This window comes from Bufo gargarizans, chromosome 2, assembly GCF_014858855.1.
Source record: "Bufo gargarizans isolate SCDJY-AF-19 chromosome 2, ASM1485885v1, whole genome shotgun sequence".
NCBI classification, from domain to species: domain Eukaryota; kingdom Metazoa; phylum Chordata; class Amphibia; order Anura; family Bufonidae; genus Bufo; species Bufo gargarizans.
The window spans coordinates 94,580,900-94,600,930 of NC_058081.1; the positions used below are offsets into that span (position 1 = coordinate 94,580,900).

Sequence of the window (20,031 nt, forward strand, 5' to 3'; positions counted from 1 at the left end):
GCCTTCCCACACCCTAGCATGCAATCACGCCCTCCACCACAACATATTATATGTGCACACTGAGCAGCAGTAGTGTATGGTTGCTAATCACTGCAGTATTATTTATTTAGGGACTGTAATGCCTCATGCACACGACTGTGCCGTTTTTTGCGGTCCGCAAAAAACATAAGCCGCACGTGTGCCTTCCACAATTTGCGTAACGGAACGGGCATCCCATTGTAGACATGCCTATTCTTGTCCGCAAAACGGACAAGAATAGGACATGTTCTATTTTTTCTTGGCGGGGCCAGGGAACGGAGCAACAGATGCGGACCCAAACAATGGCCGTGTGCATGAGGCCTAAGCACATGCAGTCTCAGGAGTGGTCCACACCACACCCCTGCCTTGCAGCCTCACAGGAGTACAGGACCAGTATCTGTACACGTATGTATGGCATAATTGGGATGCACATCACACATGACATGACACAGGTCTTTACCAGACACATTATTATTGCCACATGTGTCACATGCCACTACTGACTGTACAGCAGTTCACAGTTCCACTTCCTTCAGAAAAGCGAGCCTGCCGTGGACTCCAGCGACTTACAGATAGAGGCAGTGGTGTTGCTATGGCTGGTGTCACCCTTTGCTCAGGGGGGGCCCTCATAGTGTGGACTTGTCATTTTTTTCTAAGGAATATAGTTTAACCGTTTATGTTCAAAAGAGAATAAAAGAAGTCACTAAGTCAGCTCCAATCAGATATCTGCATAGATCCAGAGTCTTGGTCCATGTGCAGATATCTGATTGGAGCTGACTTCTCTTTTTCTCTTTTGCACATAAATGGTTAAACTATTCCTTAGTGAAAATGACCAGTCCACACCATGAGGGCCCCCCTGAGCAAAGGTTAGTAAATGTGGCAAGTGATGGCCCCAGGCCACAGTTCAGCAGCAGAGTCAGACAGAGAGAAGAACCCAACCCATTATGTCTCCTGGGGCTCTCTATAATAATCCCCCACTAATTTATGAATGGTCGGATCTGGTGACCTGACCGGTTTCTTCTAATATAAAATAAAGTCAATCAGTGGCGTAACTAGAACTGACTGGGCCCCACACCAAATTATTGTCCGTTTCCCACACATACAGGTCCTTCTCCAAAAATTAGCATATTGTGATAAAGTTCATTATTTTCTGTAATGTACTGATAAACATTAGACTTTCATATATTTTAGATTCATTACACACCAACTGAAGTAGTTCAAGCCTTTTATTGTTTTAATATTGATGATTTTGGCATACAGCTCATGAAAGCCCAAATTTCCTATCTCAAAAAATTTGCATATCATGAAAAGGTTCTCTAAACGAGCTATTAACCTAATCATCTGAATCCACTAATTAACTGTAAACACCTGCAAAAGATTCCTGAGGCTTTTAAAAACTCCCAGCCTGGTTCATTACTCAAAACCGCAATCATGGGTAAGACTGCCGACCTGACTGTTGTCCAGAAGGCCATCATTGACACCCTCAAGCAAGAGGGTAAGACACAGAAAGAAATTTCTGAACGAATAGGCTGTTCCCAGAGTGCTATATCAAGGCACCTCAGTGGGAAGGAAAAAGTGTGGCAGAAAACGCTGCACAACGAGAAGAGGTGACCGGACCCTGAGGAAGATTGTGGAGAAGGACCGATTCCAGACCTTGGGGGACCTGCGGAAGCAGTGGACTGAGTCTGGAGTAGAAACATCCAGAGCCACCGTGTACAGGCGTGTGCAGGAAATCGGCTACAGGTGCCGCATTCCCCAGGTCAAGCCACTTTTGAACCAGAAACAGCAGCAGAAGCGCCTGACCTGGGCTACAGAGAAGCAGCACTGGACTGTTGAATGTCATTCGGAAATCAAGGTGCCAGAGTCTGGAGGAAGACTGGGGAGAGGGAAATGCCAAAATGCCTGAAGTCCAGTGTCAAGTACCCACAGTCAGTGATGGTCTGGGGTGCCATGTCAGCTGCTGGTGTTGGTCCACTGTGTTTTATGAAGGGCAGGGTCAATGCAGCTAGCTATCAGGAGATTTTGGAGCACTTCATGCTTCCATCTGCTGAAAAGCTTTATGGAGATGAAGATTTCATTTTTCAGCACGACCTGGCACCTGCTCACAGTGCCAAAACCACTGGTAAATGGTTTACTGACCATGGTATTACTGTGCTCAGTTGGCCTGCCAACTCTCCTGACCTGAACCCCATAGAGAATCTGTGGGATATTGGGAAGAGAAAGTTGAGAGACGCAAGACCCAACACTCTGGATGAGCTTAAGGCCGCTATCGAAGCATCCTGGGCCTCCATAACACCTCAGCAGTGCCACAGGCTGATTGCCTCCATGCCACGCCGCATTGAAGCAGTCATTTCTGCAAAAGGATTCCCGACCAAGTATTGAGTGCAGAACTGAACATAATTATTTGAAGGTTGACTTTTTTTGTATTAAAAACACTTTTCTTTTATTGGTCGGATGAAATATGCTAATTTTTTGAGATAGGAAATTTGGGTTTTCATGAGCTGTATGCCAAAATCATCAATATTAAAACAATAAAAGGCTTGAACTACTTCAGTTGTGTGTAATGAATCTAAAATATATGAAAGTCTAATGTTTATCTGTACATTACAGAAAATAATGAACTTTATCACAATATGCTAATTTTTTGAGAAGGACCTGTATACTGCATATCATGTCACTGTATATAATACTATTGTGGGGGCCCTTTTACAATTTAGTCCTCATCTCAGGTAGGCCCCTTTTGAGTTCAGGCCCCGCAGTAGCTGAGTCCCCTGCTTCCACTATAGGTACGCTCCTGCCTTTCACAATATTACAGCTATACACACGATACAATGGCAATAAATATAATTAGGGAAAGTTTACATTTCAGTTTCATTTTCCGTTCTTCTGATGTGTCAGAAGAACGGAAAAAAAAACAACTGGATGTATCTTGTAATAAAAAATAAAAAAAAGGATCCTGTAAACAAATGGATCCTGTTGCATCCATTATGCACATTTGGTATCCGTTTGAGCCATTTCTGAGATCTGTTCTATCAGACGGAAAAAAGTACTGCGTAGAGGAGTTTTCTTTCTGTCCAAAAAAACGGATCTCAGGTAGAAATGGCTCAAACGGATACCAAATGTGCATAATGGATGCAACAGGATCCATTTGTTTACAGGATCCTTTTTTTCTGTTCTTCTGACGGATCAGAAGAACCGAAAATGAAATGGAGATGTTAACTCTTGCTTACTTGAATACACAGAAAAAAAAATAGCATAACCAATTTCAAGCAAGTACAGGAATAGCATCCACTGGGCGGTGTATTTCCCCTATGCATCCTCAGTGTGGGGCTGAATGTATAAATATACACAGACATTCATTATATAGTCTAAGGGCTCTTTCACATCTGCGTTATTGTCTTCCGGCATAGAGTTCCGTCATCGGGGCTCTATGCCGGAAGAATCCTGATCAGGATTATCCCCATGCATTCTGAATGGAGTGAAATCCGTTCAGGATGCATCAGGATGTCTTCAGTTCCGGAACGTAACGTTTTTTGGCCGGAGAAAATACCGCAGCATGCTGCGCTTTTTGCTCCGGCCAAAAAAAACTGAAGACTTGCCGCAAGACCGGATCCGGAATGAATGCCCATTGAAAGGCATTGATCCGGATCCGGCCTTAAGCTAAACGTCGTTTCGGCGCATTCCCGGATCCGACGTTTAGCTTTTTTAGAGTGGTTACCATGGCTGCCGGGACGCTAAAGTCCTGTTTGCCATGGTAAAGTGTAGCGGGGAGCGGGGGAGCAGTATACTTACCGTCCGTGCGGCTCCCGGGGCGCTCCAGAGTGACGTCAGGGCGCCCCAGGCGCATGGATCACGTGATCGCATGGAACGTCATCCATGCGCCTGGGGCGCTCTGACGTCACTCTGGAGCGCCCCGGGAGCCGCACGGATGGTAAGTATACCGCTCCCCGCTCCTACTTTGGCAATCAGGACTTTAATAGCGTCCTGGGTGCCATAGTAACTGATCAGTCTTCAAATGCTTTCAGTACACTTGCGTTTTTTCCGGATCCGGCGTGTAATTCCGGTGTGAACCGAGAGCAAGGCAGGTGGTTTGACTCCGCAACCAGAAAAGAGTGCGTACGCAGAAGTCAAGATTAAGAAAATTGCATTTACTATAAATTAATAAAAGCAGGTTAACAGTGAAGTTACAGAGGTAAAGACAAGCAAAATATTCAAAACAGTATAAACAATTCAAGTCAGAGACTGCAACAATTTTCACCTTTACTGTGTCCGTATTCGCAGTGCAGACACTAAGAAATAACAGTCCCAGGAACTATCCCTAACTGACCCTAACTTTCAAGCGGGTGCGCACCCCCCTTATCCCAGTGGTCCAAGTGGACCTCTTACAGTTTGTGGAAGTGCACGATGGGGCCCGATGTCGTCCTTTTCCTTTAACCAGCGCAGGATCCGCAATAAAGAAGTCCTCCTCAGCAGGCCGGAAAACCAGATGAATATAATCCAGAATTTTACAGTTACTGTCCGATACCTCGACAGCACTGTGAGTCTCTTTACTGTTTGGGGCAATCCGCTCAGCCCAATGTCGGCTCCACAGGTTAGTTGCTGCACAGTCCTTTTAACTTGGCTTCACTAAATGCACGGTTCCTTTATACTCCATCCGTCTCTAGACTGAAGTTCAGCCGTTATAGTTCCAGTCTCTCTTCCTCTTTCTTCCTGCTCACACCGAGGCAGGCTGACATCATAAGGGGCGTGTCACTTCAACACTTAAAGGGAACCCATCACCGGTATTTTGGGTAAAGAGCTGAGGACATGGGTTGCTGGGCGGCCGCTAGCACATCCGCAATACCCAGTCCACATAGCTCTGTGTGCTTTTATTGTGGAAAAAAGACTATTTGATACATATGCAAATTACCCTGACATGAGTCCTGTCCCTGACTCATCTCATGTACAGGACTCATCTCAGGTTAATTTGCATATGTATCAAATCGTTTTTTTTTCCACATTAAAAGCACACAGAGCTATGGGGACTGGGTATTGCGGATGTGCTAGCGGCCATCTAGCAACCCATGGCCTCAGCTCTATACCCAAAATCCCGGTGACAGGTTCCCTTTAACTGCTGCCTTAAAGAGCCTGTATCACATTAATACACATTCTCTATGGTAAACTTCAATGCAAATTGGTCCTATGCTGCCATCTACTGACCAAACGAATACTGCATGCATTTACATTTATCTGTATTACTGAAATAGCATTATACATTACATTTTAACACAGTTTACCAGGATAATGAAACTTAGAGACATTACATGACTGTTTCTTACACCGGCAAGTGGAGTACACGCCGGATCCGGACAACACAAGTGTGAAAGAGGCCTAAAGGCCTGTTTCTCATTTCACATATGCATTTTATGCATTGAAATTTACACCAAATGGTGAGATAACTAGGGTCTGTTACATACATATATATATTTACAGTATATTTGATAGATAGGAGATAGATGATAGATAATCACACACACACACCTTTCACATACAATTGCCTTTTAGGCAGGCTAGATGGATTTGTCAGGCTGTGGAGGATCCAGAAGAGTTTCTAATCCCCCGAGCACATGGCTGGGTGTCTCCTCCTCAGAGAGCAGTGCAGCCCCCCCCCCCTCACTCTGTCCCGACACTAACAGCAGAGCAAACAGCACTACTGCCCTGCCGTAATATGACAGTAAGTGAAGAGGAGCAAACTGGGGGGGGGGGGGGGAGAGATAGTTACGCCCCTTAAGTCAATATATATATGCCTATGTGCAGCGTGCCACTGCTTTTTGCTTACCTCCTCCTCAGTCCTGTCCTCCCCTCCTGGCTGGCTGCCTGACTGTACTATTATTAGGTAGGTCAGGAGGTCAGTGACTTGAGACTGGTCTGGTTCTTGTCTGGTAAGTGGTCACGTGAGGCTGTGACTCACTCACCACCGCCACCCAATCCCTTTAGCCTCCGGACCAGAGGCGGGGACTTAGTCCCTGCTGATGCCTGCTCCGCCGTGGCGCTTCACCAGGCTGCGGTGACTCACACAAGACACACCCCCTTTTACCACGTGAGTGACGGGGGCAGGGGGCCGAAGTGCTTCGCCTTCGCTGTAAGTTCAAGTTGTCTAGTCTGTGAAGAGTAGACTGTCTGTGCTGCGCTGCTGCATATTAGATACATAGAGTCAGAGTCGCGAGTTAGGCCAGGGCCCCCATAAGCAACTGGGCCCGGGGCAGCTGCCCCTTTTGCCCTGCGTCAAAGACGGCCCTGCCTTTAGAGGGTAGAGTCCTGATCAAGTTTTCACGCTCAGTAGAAAAGAGGATAATCCCAACTAAGACTTGCCCTGGGCCCCATAGCAGTCGCATGGTCTGCCGCTATGGTAGTTACACCCCTGGGTAACGGGGTCTGGTGGATTGGTTGTAGTTGTAGGTCCTGCAGACCAAGCATCAGATAAGCAGGATCTTATTTTGATTTCATCTACCCACTGTATGAGAACGCAGATTGTCAGAAAGTCTGGTAAGTATAGATCTCTTTATAGATCCAGCTGGAAGTGAACAAGCAAAAAAATAAATAAAAAATCCTTGAGAACCCCTTTAAAGTTTAGAGTGCAATAGGGATAGACAGCATAGCCCACAAGTCATGGTAAGATCATAGTATTACAACTACTGCACCTGAACATTACAGAGGACCTTTCATCAGTTTGTACTTTCTAAAATCAATACTGGGCACTGTAGGGCAAGATTGGGTGATAGTGTTATTTTCCCCTTCTTTTTTGCTGCGCTGTATGTTAATCAATAGGATAGTTACAGGGAGGAGGAGACAGCCGCATTTGTCAATGGGCGTCTCCTTGGCTGTGGCGTGGTCCAATCGCAGCGGACCGATTCACAGCCAGCGAAAAGGTGAGCTGTTTTTTCTCAATGGCTGTGATTGGACTGCACCACAGCCGGGGAGAAGGAGACGCCCTTTAAAAAACACGCCCGTCTCCGCCTCTGTGTACCGATGATATTGTTTAGCATACAGGGTGGTAAAACAGAAGCGGGCAACAGCAACACAATGGAGCAGCGGATCAGAAAAAACTAGCTATATCACATCCTCCTAATCGAGGCCTACAGTCATGGGTGTAGGAACCCCCAAAAATCTGTGGGGGGGGGGACAGCATTTTTGCTCGCCGGGTATATTCTTATTCAGTAAACTCTGAGTTGTTATATATATATATATATATATATATATATATATACACACATTTTAAGTGTGTGTGTGTGTGTGTGTGTGAGAAAAATCTCACAACTAAAAAATATGCAAAAGGAACAGTTCTTTGTTTATCAGGTCACAGAAACTAACCAAATGTTTGGCATATATTTCAGTTATTCCGAGTACTTTCTCTACCCCCCTCCGCCGAAACAGTAATCCCCCCTTATATATATTTTACTTACAGTTCTGAAGACTTAGGGGTGCTGGCTGGCTTGGCCGGGCAGAAGGAGTGTGGGAGACTGTGAGGCCTTTTTCTCCAAGCTGCTCCGGATCAGTGCTCTGTGCTCTGGGCTGGAAGTGGGCACAATAAGAAAAAAATATTTTTCATTACACCTCAGGTCAGACCACCAATCAGACCCCCAATGTTAATCAGACCTCAGCTAACAGCCCCAATAAGATCCCCAATGTTAATAAGACCTCAGATCACACCTCAGACCCCAATATGAATGACCCCCGAATCAGACCTCAGATAAGAGCCCCATGCCTCATAGCAGTCCCCAGTGCCTCTCATCAGTCCCCCAGCGCCTCTCATCAGCCAGTAATAACAGGCCCCCCCAATCATGTGCCAGTAATAACAGACCCCCCCAATCATGTGCCAGTAATAACAGACCTCCCCAATCATGTGCGAGTAATAACAGACCCCCCCAATCATCTGCCAGTAATAACAGACCCTCCCCATCATGTGCGAGTAATAACAGACCCCCCAATCATGTGCCAGTAATGCCAGACCCCCCCAATCATGTGCCAGTAATGCCAGGGCCCCCCCAATCATGTGCCAGTAATACCAGGGCCCCCCAATCGTGTGCCAGTAATACCAAGGCCCCCCCCAATCGTGTGCCAGTAATACCAGGGCCCCCCAATCGTGTGCCAGTAATACCAGGGCCCCCCCCAATCGTGTGCCAGTAATACCAGGGCCCCCCCATTATGTGCCAGTAATACCAGGGACCCCCCAATCGTGTGCCAGTAATATCAGAGCCCCCCCAATCATGTGCCAGTAATACCAGGGCCCCCCCATTATGTGCCAGTAATAACAGGGCCCTCCCATTATGTGCCAGTAATAACCGGGTCCCCCCATTATGTGCCAGTAATAACCGGGTCCCCCCATTATGTGCCAGTAATAACTGGGTCCCCCCATTATGTGCCAGTATTGTATATAGTTAAAAAAAAAATTAACACTTATACTTACCTCTTTGGAGCGATGCGATGCAGGCCTCTACTAGCCTGTGTCCCGACTCCAGCGCTGTACGGCTCAGGCGGCGCGATAACGGCCTAGTAGTGCCGGCAGCCTATCAGAGGAATAGGAAAAGGGACACACCTCCCTGCCCTGCTCCTCTGCACAGCCTTCGGTTTGTATCGCTGTCCTGAGGACGGCGATACAAACGGATCATTATGGAGATGAACGCTTCACTTTCACAATGGAAGCGCTCATCTCAGTGCCTGCCCCGCCGCTGGGGGGGGGGGGGGAATTTGACCAAACCTGTCCCCCTCGCATTATTTCCTGGGGGGGATCCGTCCCCCCCGTTTCCTACGCCCATGCCTACAGTGCCAGGTATTGATTTTAGAAAGTACAAACTGATGAAAGGTCCTCTTTAATAATTCCCTGTAGAAGAAAAAAAACGTCCAAATGTCCTTGTGATCAGCACAAAATATCCAAAAATGTTGCAAGACCACTTATGACTAACGGTAAATTTTATCATGACTTCGTGGCACTGCCTTGAGGGTCACTACCTTTAGGTGGCACTTGACCGTTTTCTTCCTTCTGGAGGAGACCAATTGTGCATAAAATTGTGAGAGTCTATCAGAGAATTGAGGCCTAATGTATTCTGTCAGGGTTGAGACAGATTCAATTGAGGGTTTCCCTTTTTCAAGGTAAATGCTTGCAGACCATTATCTTGCCTGTTAATTTATATAACAGCAAAATAGAATAAACCTGCCATACCTAGAAGCCAAGTCAGCAAATGGCTGTGTTTTGTGCTGAAAATGCTGCATTACTTCTATAACCATGGGAACAATAGAGCTCGTCTCTGTAATAACAGATCTCTATACATTTCTCAGCAAAACGCTGTGAAGAAAGGTTGTTTATATGCTGAAAAATTACATCTCTTTTGTCTCCCAGCCTTCTGTTGTGCCGAATGCCTAATTGTAGGGTGTGAGCATCACAGTCAGGGGCCCGTGTGACTGCGCCGAATCCACAGAGGCTGCGGTGATACTAAAGCATTGTCTTCACTTGTCTATTTCAGTAGTAAAGTGAAACTCTGCTACATTATAATAATTGGTACTCCGAAACGCGTTGGATTTTTATCCCTCCAGGCTCCAGTAAGCTCTTGTGACGCCACAGGACGCTCTTCAGTAGTGTTGATCGCGAATATTCTAATTTTTATTCCAAATAACAGCACTTTGAGAATTTGCAAAGATGTAGAATATACTGCTATATATCTGTAATGGCGAATATTCTAAATTTCTTTTTCATCAGTAACCTCCCTTCTTGCTTGTGGGCCAATGAGAAGGCTGCAATATCTTTGTCGGCGCTTAGCAACATCCCTAGCAACCAATAGGAAAGCTGCCTACCCCTTACTATATAAGAACCTCCCCAGCAGCCATTTTCTGCTGTTTTTTGCAGTTCTGAGAGACAGAGAGAGAGAGAGAGAGAGAGAGAGAGAGAGAGAGAGAGAGAGAGAGAGTGAGAGAGTGTGAGAGAGAGAGTGTGAGAGAGAGAGTGTGAGAGAGAGAGTGTGAGAGAGAGAGTGTGAGAGAGAGAGTGTGAGTGAGAGAGTGAGAGTGAGAGTGAGTGTGAGAGTGTGAGAGTGTGAGAGAGAGAGTGTGTGAGAGAGAGTGTGAGAGAGTGAGAGTGTGAGAGAGAAGTGTCATGGCTGTGCTCTGTGCTTTCATCTGGATCCTATTCCTTATACAATTACATTAGATAGTTAGTTAGCTCATATATATAATACAGATAGTTAGTGGGAGATAGTCAGTGTAGGTTAGATAGTGATATAGTGTAGCTGATAGGTTCCAGTGCAGGGGGTTAGGTAGCGTGATAGGAATTACAGTTTCTCTTCTGTCCATACATACATGCTACAGACATAGTGCTGTGATGTCACAACAATACTTAGTGCACCAATCAGTATGATCTACTCAGACCTGATAAAATGTGAAGTTTCATGAATTGCAAAAAATATGCGCATCATTAGTGCCGATATTATATAAATTATTAAATAATGAATTTATTGCGAATATTATGTGAAAAATTCTGGAAATATCATGAAAATGAATATTGCCTATTCCGCTCATCTCTATTCTTCAATTCAATATGACGCTGATGAAGTTCGGCTTATGGTTAACCCATATTTTCCATTTGGCCACTAAAACCCTTTTTACATAAATCACTCAGTGTACCCTCCCCTACTTATATTTATTCCCATATTGCTCAAATAAACTCTAAAACTCAGTGATGTAACTAGAAATGACTGGGCCCCACAGCAAATTTTTGAAAGGGGCCCCCTCCCCAGTAACTCCTTCACGACTCCTGTGCAGGCACTACTCCATAGCTAGTCAAGATAGTGCTCTCAGACAAAGCGTGGCAGCCGCTCTGTCCGTTTCCTACAGTGTCACTGTATATGATGTCATTATATAATACTGTCAATGGGGCCCTGACAATAAAATCTTTCAGTTCTCCTCCTGGATGGGCCCCTTCTGAGTTTGGGTCCCAAAGCAACCACTTCCCCCGTTTTCCCTATAGCTACGCCCCTGTCTAAAGCTATTAGATAATTAAAAGACCCCGTCACTGCTGCTGATTTGTTTTGCTAGCATGTCTGTCAGCCTGGGATGTGGTTGATGCTCACAACCTATCTATCCCCATGACCCTGTCAGATCCGTCGGTGCACTGCTGCAGAAAGCCAGGAAGCAGCTCCTAGAGCACCATTCTCCTTGCTTTTAACGGAACTATAGACTTTATTTACATGAGAGGGACAAGAGAATTCCTTGAACTATTAGGTTAGGGCTGCATCTAGGCATTTTATCACCCACTAAAAAAAATTGCTCAAAAAATGCTGAAATAGCTTGAAATCTCTTTTTTGCTACCATTTTTTTTTTATATTGCTATGTAAAGTAGTGGAGAACAACTCCTTTCCATTATAGTTGGGACTACTGTTTTTTCTGGATGTTATGTCGTGGTATATATTTTATGGGTGTGATATTTTGTCCCCTGCCATCATGTTTAGTCAGGAAGATACAGTTTGACTTACCCAGCCGAGATTAGTGCAGAGGTACACTGCAAAATGGCTGTAGAGCTAGGTTTTCATGTAACTAATGTATTTCTTGCATTTCTGTTCACAAGGTATTCATAGTCTCTATTTACATCCTCCAACCACTAGGTGGCGCTGTTTACTTTCACCATAGGTAAGGAATAGTTTAGAACACTCTAAATGTGATTTAGTGTCTGGACAGCTGTGAGGGAAGATGCAAAATGTAGTACTGACACACAAGCCACCACTGGACCTAGGTAACAGCCAGGGCAAGGCCAGAAAGAACTTTACCTGGAAAAACAGGCCAGAAAAGAGAGCGAGGTGCAGAAAAGAAGCTCTGTAGAGATAAAAGGGGTCATTTATTAAGACTGGCGATATATACATCGGTTTTAATCCCCATGCGCTGGCAGCGGATGTGTCAAAATTATATAGAGGCACAGGCCTTTACATAACTTTGGTGCTTGGTACCGCTGGCCACTCTATATTGTTTATGCCAGCTCCCTTACTGGGGTAGTTTAAGACCATTTTCCACTCCATAACTGACATAGAAAATGATGAATGAGACTTGCCGACCGCCCGTCCTCTTCCCCGCCCACGCCACTCCCCCTTTTTCCACCACCTCGGAAAATGGCTCCAGTGCGAAAAGTCAAAGATTTTGCAGCAAAACCCCTTTGTGACAAAATCTGCGCACTTGTGGCGTATATTTCTTAATAAATGACCCCCAAAGTGTCTAAAGAGGACAAATTAACTCTCCACCATATTTGTTCAGGCACTTTCTTCCGGTGCCCCTCCATATAAAGAATATCCACATTCCGCAGAGGATACTCTAGATGCGTACATTGTAAGTGCAGCAACCTGTTCACAAAAGGTGCAGAGCATAGTCTGACATTTAGGGACCACCCTAAGGTTGCACTGCAGAGAGAAAGATTTGCACCCCATGCCTGTATGCTTACGTTGAAGTCAGCTAGAGAAGTGCAATGTAAGGAAGATTGCTTTTAAGGCCTATTAACTATCTGTTGAGAGATGTCACCTGTAAGGACTCTTTCACACCTGCGTTATTGTCTTCCGGCATAGAGTTCCGTCGTCGGGGCTCTATGCCGGAAAAATCCTGATCAGTTTTATCCTAATGCATTATGAATGGAGTGAAATCCGTTCAGGATGCATGAGGATGTCTTCAGTTCCGGAACGGAACGTTTTTTGGCAGGAGAAAATACCGCAGCATGCTGCGCTTTTTGCTCCAGCCCAAAAAAACTGAAGACTTGCCGCAAGGCCGGATCCGGAATGAATGCCCATTGAAAGGCATTGATCCGGATCCGGCCTTAAGCTAAACGTCATTTCGGCTCCCCCGCTCCTACTATGGCAACCAGGACTTTAATAGCGTCCTGGCTGCCATAGTAACACTGAAAGCATTTTGAAGACAGATCCATCTTCAAATGCTTTCAGTACACTTGCGTTTTTCCGGATCCGGCGTGTAATTCCGGCAAGTGGAGTACACGCCGGATCCGGACAACGCAAATGTGAAAGAGGCCTAAGAATGGTGGAAAATGCATTTTGTGTAACACCTGCCAGTCCACTGCATGCTGAGAACAGTAACTGATGGGCTTCAACTTCAGTAAAAAAAAAGCGCTCTGCTTCCATCTCCTGACGCTGCGCGTGGGACCTCCACACGACGTAAACTCGTACCTCGCGAGACCTGGACTGTGCATCACCGGAGTGAATAAACTTTCAGTACTAACCGATTCCTTTGTATTTGAGCACCGGGAGGATTCCGATCCTCACTGGGAGACTGGGGGGAGGTCCCTTGTTAGTAATAAGAGACTTAATCCAGGGGAAAACACATCCAATTCGGATCTTGGCCTGCTCCGCCGCTCCTTAAAGGGCCATACCCTCTCCGTAGTCACCCTTAGCAACGGCCTAAGAAAGCGAAGTCCAGCTAGAGTCTGCCTACAGAACTTGCCTTCATAGACCACGCCATGTCAGCACCTGAGGGAATGGGGCAGGTGGCCCCCAATGAGCCTTCTGTAATACACGCAGATGAGAACAGGGCGCCCGCCGCTGCGACAGCATCTAGTCTGATGCCGCTGACCATGCCATATTATTTCGGGGCCCCCTGGTTCCCACGATATTCTGGGGAAGCCTACAAACTGAAGGACTTTAAAGACCAGATCCTGGCCTTATTCCGGCTCTATCCCATCTCCGCTGAGCAACAAATGGAGATCCTCTTAGCCCTCAGAGAAGTCATGTCATGGCCCAGCTCTGAAAAAAATAATATGGGACAGCTCTTTGATCGCCTCGGCACCACGTTTGAGGCCAGGACGGTGTCGGAAGTTAAGATGCGATTTTTGAGCCGGAAGCAACAACCCGGTGAGTCACTGCGCGATTTTGCCTTGTCCCTGCAGGAGACTTTGAGGGCCGTGGTCCAGGTGGACCCCAGGGAGGCTGAGGAAGCAGTTTATTGCGGGTGTGAACGCTGAACATTTAAAGGGCCAGCTGAGGATGCTGTCGGCCCAACACCCCACTTGTGCGTTTTTGGACTTTAAAGAGCTGGCCTTGATGTGAAACCGTCCGGAGCCAGTCAAGCTACCCAGGCTCCAGTAACAGATGTGGTGGCGGCATTAATGGAACAAGTTAACCATCTCACTAAGAGCCTGGAAAAGGTGTGCAGGCAAATAGAGGAATGGGAAAGGCCATTGTTATTGGAAGACAAAATCCCCCTTTCTCAAAGGCTCCTCCCGCCTGCAGGTGGTCTACCCCAAAGAACCCGATGGGCGACAGAGTTACCGGTCTAAGAATTGCAAGCAGCCTGTCTGCAACTATTGTAAAAAATATGGCCATACTGAGACAACGTGTTGGCAGTTAAACGGGCCACCCCCGAGGCCGAGGACCGCCCCTCGGGAGGTAGAACAGTAGGTCCAAAGGATCCAAGTTGGATGCCCAGATATGTAGGATCTCGTCCAAAAATTAACATATGCATCAACGGGATACCTTTTGAAGCCCTGCTGGATACTGGGTCTCAGGTCACCACCATTCAACGACCCACCTTTGACAAATTCTGGGATTCAAGTCTCCTCACCCAGCCACCGGAATCCTGTCTGGATATCATTGCTAGCAACGGCGAGCCAGTGAAAGTCCATGGGTACTGGGAACCTACCCTTCAGGTGGGAAAAGCCACCTTACCACAGCAAGGTGTGATTGTGGTGCAAGCCGGAGATAAAGGGGGACACCCCGTGATCTTAGGGACTAAGGTCTTTAAAAATTGTCACTCCGAGGTGCTTGAGGCATTGAACCAATCCATACCTTCAGCTTCACCTGCTTCTAAAAGAGTCATTCAAAAGACTATCAGTCTGCTGTGTGCTCAGCAAAAATTTGCAAATTGGAAAGGAGAAATCTTTACTGGCCGATTATCCTGCCACCGAATTCCCAGATCATCCTGTGGTGCCGTGCTGTGCTAGGGATCCAGGGCCAAGACTATCAAGCCCTAGTGGAATCTATCCAAATTGAGAATCATCCCTTCGTGCGAGCAGCCAAGAGCCTGGTGGCTGTATCTCAAGGTAAAGTGCCCGTCCGTTTGATTAATTTCAGTGATCACCCTGTTACTCTCTCTAAGCACTGCCCTGTTGCTCAGCTTTTCCAGGTGTCCTTCCAGGATGTTATCAGTTTGCCTGCCACAGAGACGTCTCAAACTGCACAGAGCAGCAGCGCCTCTGCCAGCGCCTCTTCAGTATCCTGGTGGGAGGAACTTTATGTGGGGAACAAATCCACCCCGAAGGAGCAAATAGAGGGAGTTCTGAATCTGGTGAAAGAGCACCACAAGGCCTTTAGCAAGCACTTCACGGACTACGGAGAGGTCAGTGTAATCAAACACACAATACCCACTGGCTCGCATCCTCCTATTAAGGAGAGATACAGACCCCTACCACCTACTACCTATCAGTCCGTAAAAGAGATGATTGAAGAGGGAGAAGCACCGCCTGCCTATACTCTGGGACCGGAGAGGCCACCTTGCTTCCCACCGCAGTCCGAGCTGTGCCTTGGCTCACGTGATTTGTAAAGCCCTCTGCGCAATGGCCCTTGCTGATGGCCGACATACGCGCCGCGGCCATACGAAAGACTACCAAGAAAAAAAATCTACTTCGAGGAGCTCGTGAAGACTGTATACGAGCACCATGCGAACACTCAGCCCCGTCTGGAGGGAAGGATGGGAGTGGTAGTGACGTTCGATAAAGGCTGACATTTCGGGTTCCTCAAGGACTCAGGCCGAGACCTTTTTGTGAATTGGAGGTCTGTAAAACTCAGTTACTTACCCGAACATTTGCATAACCTCCGCGAAGGAGAAGAGGTGGAATTTACCCCCGCCGAGGGCCTGAGAGGTCCGTATGCCACGGCAATAACCAGTCCCAAGCCGGGACCAGAGGATTGGGAAAAGCCTGAGGAGCCGACCAGTATAAAATGCGAGCCAGAGAGTCTGGCGGAACCTGCTCGCAATATTTACCAGGAGAGGTGTTCCTTCACCAGCTCCAATATTTTCTGGCAGCTCACAGTGCTAGAGAAATGGGTGAGTCCCTATCCCTCACCTGAGTTGCCCCGCAGGGAAAAGACACAAGCGGAGATGTAAAACATGCAGAAATTCCATGAGACCCTTGATGACATGCGGCGTGGAGAGAGTTTGGACTCAGCGCATGAGCCTGCTGCAACAGGGCCGGAACCCTGCAGTGGAGCTTCACATGAGTCTCTGGAGGATCAAATCGCCAGGCTAGAAATCCATCTTGATGGCCTACGCCACATTGCTGCGTCCAGAGTGGCACCAATACCACCGGACAATAGTGATTTGTCCAAGAACTCTGATGTCCCCGGGCCTGCAGTGAGAGATCCCGTCGCCACCAGCTTGGCGACCACCATCACTGTGCCCGAGAAACTTTGCTATATTAGGAGTTAGGTCTGTCGCATAAAGCCGGCGACACCCAGACCCATGGAGCCTCCTGCAACATTAACCCCCAGGCTTGCGGAGCCTGTGCAATTGACAGGCCCATTTGTTCTACAGTTGCCTGCTAATACCATTTTGTGGGCCCAGCCAAATGTGGATTCCCGTTCCAGGCCAAGGCTCAGAGCGGAACCAGGATGCACCACGTCTGACGACCAGTATGAACTGGACACATACCTGTGAGTAGGCCTGTTAGGCCATAATTGCTGAAGGACCCATATATTGAGTTTAACTGTTTCAGGACAGGAGTCCTATGTTTTGGCACAATGAGCTGCTGCCAGTTCTCCCACGGCCCAGTGGTAGTTGAAAGGCCACTGAGAAAACCCAATGCTCTGCCGCCATACTGTTTACCAGGACATCCTGCCTGCTTTAAGTGCTAAGCCAAGTTGTGCCTGTTGTTTCTGTTTTGCACCTTCACCCTTTTTAACCCCCTTTTCAGGTTGAATAGGGATATTACAGCACTACTTTTATCTACCAGGACTTATCAGGGGAAAGTAACCTTGAAATGTAGAGTTCTGTGCTGTGACTTTTATGTGCAATCTTAATTCAAGAACTGTGCCCAGAGATGACCCCAACGCATGTGGGCCTCTGAGATACTGTTTTATGGGACTATTGTATTTTATTAATATGGACTATCCTGGTTATCCCCGATATGCTGTACCAGGTCAGCGCCCCTGTTCCCTGTTCTATACTGTGAAGAGAACGACGCCCCTTTTCGCCGCACTTGTTCCTTTGCGAGCGGAGCTGCCTGATATTTTCCTTGCAAATGTAGTGGTTGTTGTATATGCCTGCTTTGCATTTTTGTCTTTCAGGTGACAGTTTCCAGCTGGGCGGGCCCCCTGTGTTGCGCCGTGGACGGGCAACCTCAAAGCAGCGGCGTATGTAGTGTCCCACTAGGTAAATGTGGGCACTACTCAAGGGTCAATTGGGTCACGTTGTTCTCCACCTCATGTGGAACATGGTCATGGTATTTTATATTGCATTTTAATGTATATTGTCATGTTATCTCCTGTACAAGGCCTGTTAGGGGTGTAGGCAGTAGAGGGAGCTAGGGAATCCCCTAGTACATATAGTTAGGCCTAGACAGGAAAGAGTCAGTCCAGTAGGAGGAGAGAGTGTGGTCAGAAGCCAGTGTGCACTTTAGCCAGAGAGTAGCTGAAGAGCAGGTTCTGACATGCAGCTAGATAGCCCAGGCTCCTAGCCTGCCTGAACTTCCTGAGCAAGAGGAGCTCAGAAGTTAATCCAGGGGAAGAAGTTGCCTCCTGAAGATATCTAGCACCTTTAAAAAGTACAGTGCAGAGCCACTCGTATCCAGCCAAGTAGAAAGCTGAAGGGCAGAAGGATATTTGCAGCAAGAGGATATATACCAGAGCAAGGTTTCCCTACCCAAGGATAAAGCCAGCAATAGGGCATACGGGCCTTGGTGAAAGCCAGACAGGATCTGAGGACAGTGCAGCCTGATCTGTAAGTGTTATTCCCTCTTAGTGTCTTGCAAAGACTTTGCCTGCCATTTATATGAAGCCTGCCTGTAGTCAACCTTTTACATATGGAACTAACTGAAGCCTGTATATAGTTGAACTGTTCAGTAAAAAGAAGTTCTGGTTCACTGCAACTGTGTGTGTACCTCAATTATTCCTACAACAAATCGGTGTGCCACCGTTACCGGCACTGGCGTCACGAACTTTAAGGGATCACAGGCACACTAAACCTACAACATCCAGGGCACCTCACCTACCACCTGGCCTGGTCCCTATACACAGAGAGTGCCCCCAGAGGATCCATGTGCCAGCCTCTCCATCGCTGCTGTACGCCTGCCCAGTGTATAGAAAAACTGTGAGTACCAAGAGCAACCCTCGGTCTGTTAACTACCCCTGTGACCTCAGTGAAACTCCCTGGGGAATCTTTTGTTGAGGTTTTCATTACCTGATAGAAAGAAAATCTTAATATAATAATTCCTAAAAATTGAGAAAGTACCACAGCAGAAGAGTATGAGAGAAGTATTGGTTTATAGAGTTATCATGTAATGCCTAGAACAGTGTTGGTTAACCTCCGGCATTCCAGCTGTGGTGAAACTACAGTAAGTCCAGTTGCCTTGATTTATTCTTTACAGAGATAACACACTTAGCCACCTGTACTGAGGTCGCAGATCCCAGTGGACCTCGTTAGACCGTCTATTGGGCCAGTTTTTCACAAGCTTATTACGGACACATTTTTGCTCTGGTAATGACCTGATCTAACAACATCACCCTGCAGATCCATACAGTGCCGTTAGTATGGGTCATTAGGCCTCAGGCTGGGCCGTGCTTTGCAACCATAATGCAGACACCAAAAGGCTCAGGTATTTGAAGCGGCTGTGTGAGTTAAAATATGCGTCAGGAAGGGGTTAAATTAATAAAACAAGTTATACTCATCAGTTCAAACCCCCTCCACGCCACCATTTCCGATCTGATACTCCACTAAGCAGCAGCGATGACGTCACAGGTCTCAGCCGTGTACAGCGATGGCAGTAACATGCGGTATACGGGCACGTCACAGCTGCAGCCATGTAAACAAAGCCTGACCGGGGAGATCGTAGTGGTGCTGATGTGGTGGGGGTTTGAATATTTTAACCCCTTGCCTGCCTTTTAGACAGTTTTATTTTAACTTGGACAAGCTTATGTGAAATCAGCCTAAGGGCTCTTCAGACGCGCTGCCATTTTGCGGGACGGGGTCAACCCAGGCCCGTCGCTAAGGGACAGGCAAAACAAGTAATTGCTTGGGGCCCGAGCTGGTTGGGGCCCCGAGCTGGACGGGGCCAAACAGAGTAACTCAGAAGATTCGATGGTATATTCTAACCCCTTGCCTGGGGGTTAGAATATACCATCGGATCTGAGTTTTACGAGCTCAGTGAGATCGCAAAAACTCAAATCCAATGGTATATTCTAACCCCCAGGCAAGCGTCCCCGTCACCATGGGAACGCCTGGGGGTTAGAATATACCATTGAATTTGAGTTTTTGTGATCTCACTGAGCTCGTAAAACTAGAATATACAGGGCCACGCCGCTCACAGCAGTATATTTTAAACCAATCAGTAACTACTTTAACTTTATTCATTGCTCATTGCTGAGCTCTTAACTTGGATTATTTGGATATCTCTTACTTTGTCTTCGCTCCGGTAACTAACAGCAGGCAGCGGGGGGCGGCGCTCACTCACTGTCACTGACGTCAGGCGCCTGCTCCTCCCACTAGGCGGCGCAGGCGCGTGACGTCAGTGAGTGAGCGCCGCCTGCACTGCCTGCTGTTAGTTACCGGAGCGAAGACAAAGTAAGAGATATCCAAATAATCCAAGTTAAGAGCTCAGCAATGAATAAAGTTAAAGTAGTTACTGATTAGTTTATAAATATACTGCTGTGAGCGTCGGGGAAGGGGGATCTGTGGATGGCACTGTAGGGGGATCTGTGGATGGCAGTGCCATCCACAGATCCCCCTACAGTGCCATCCACAGATCCCCCCTCCCCTAAACAGTGCCATCCACAGATCCCCCCTCCCCTA

At 47.1% G+C, this 20,031-nt stretch overlaps 1 protein-coding gene across 3 annotated transcripts in view; it reads right to left on the bottom strand.

The window, feature by feature from the left end:
* Positions 1-20,031, bottom strand: part of DUSP26 (dual specificity phosphatase 26) — a 35,331-nt gene that overhangs the window by 9,983 nt on the left and 5,317 nt on the right. The window contains exon 1 of one of the 3 annotated variants that reach the window (XM_044279325.1): positions 4,405-4,464. The exons of 1 other annotated variant lie outside the window; for it this stretch is intronic. The gene's annotated coding sequence lies outside the window, so the exon portion shown is untranslated. Of the gene's footprint in view, positions 1-4,404; positions 4,465-20,031 lie in introns of those variants that run through there. One more of the 3 variants, XM_044279323.1, reaches the window with a different exon arrangement.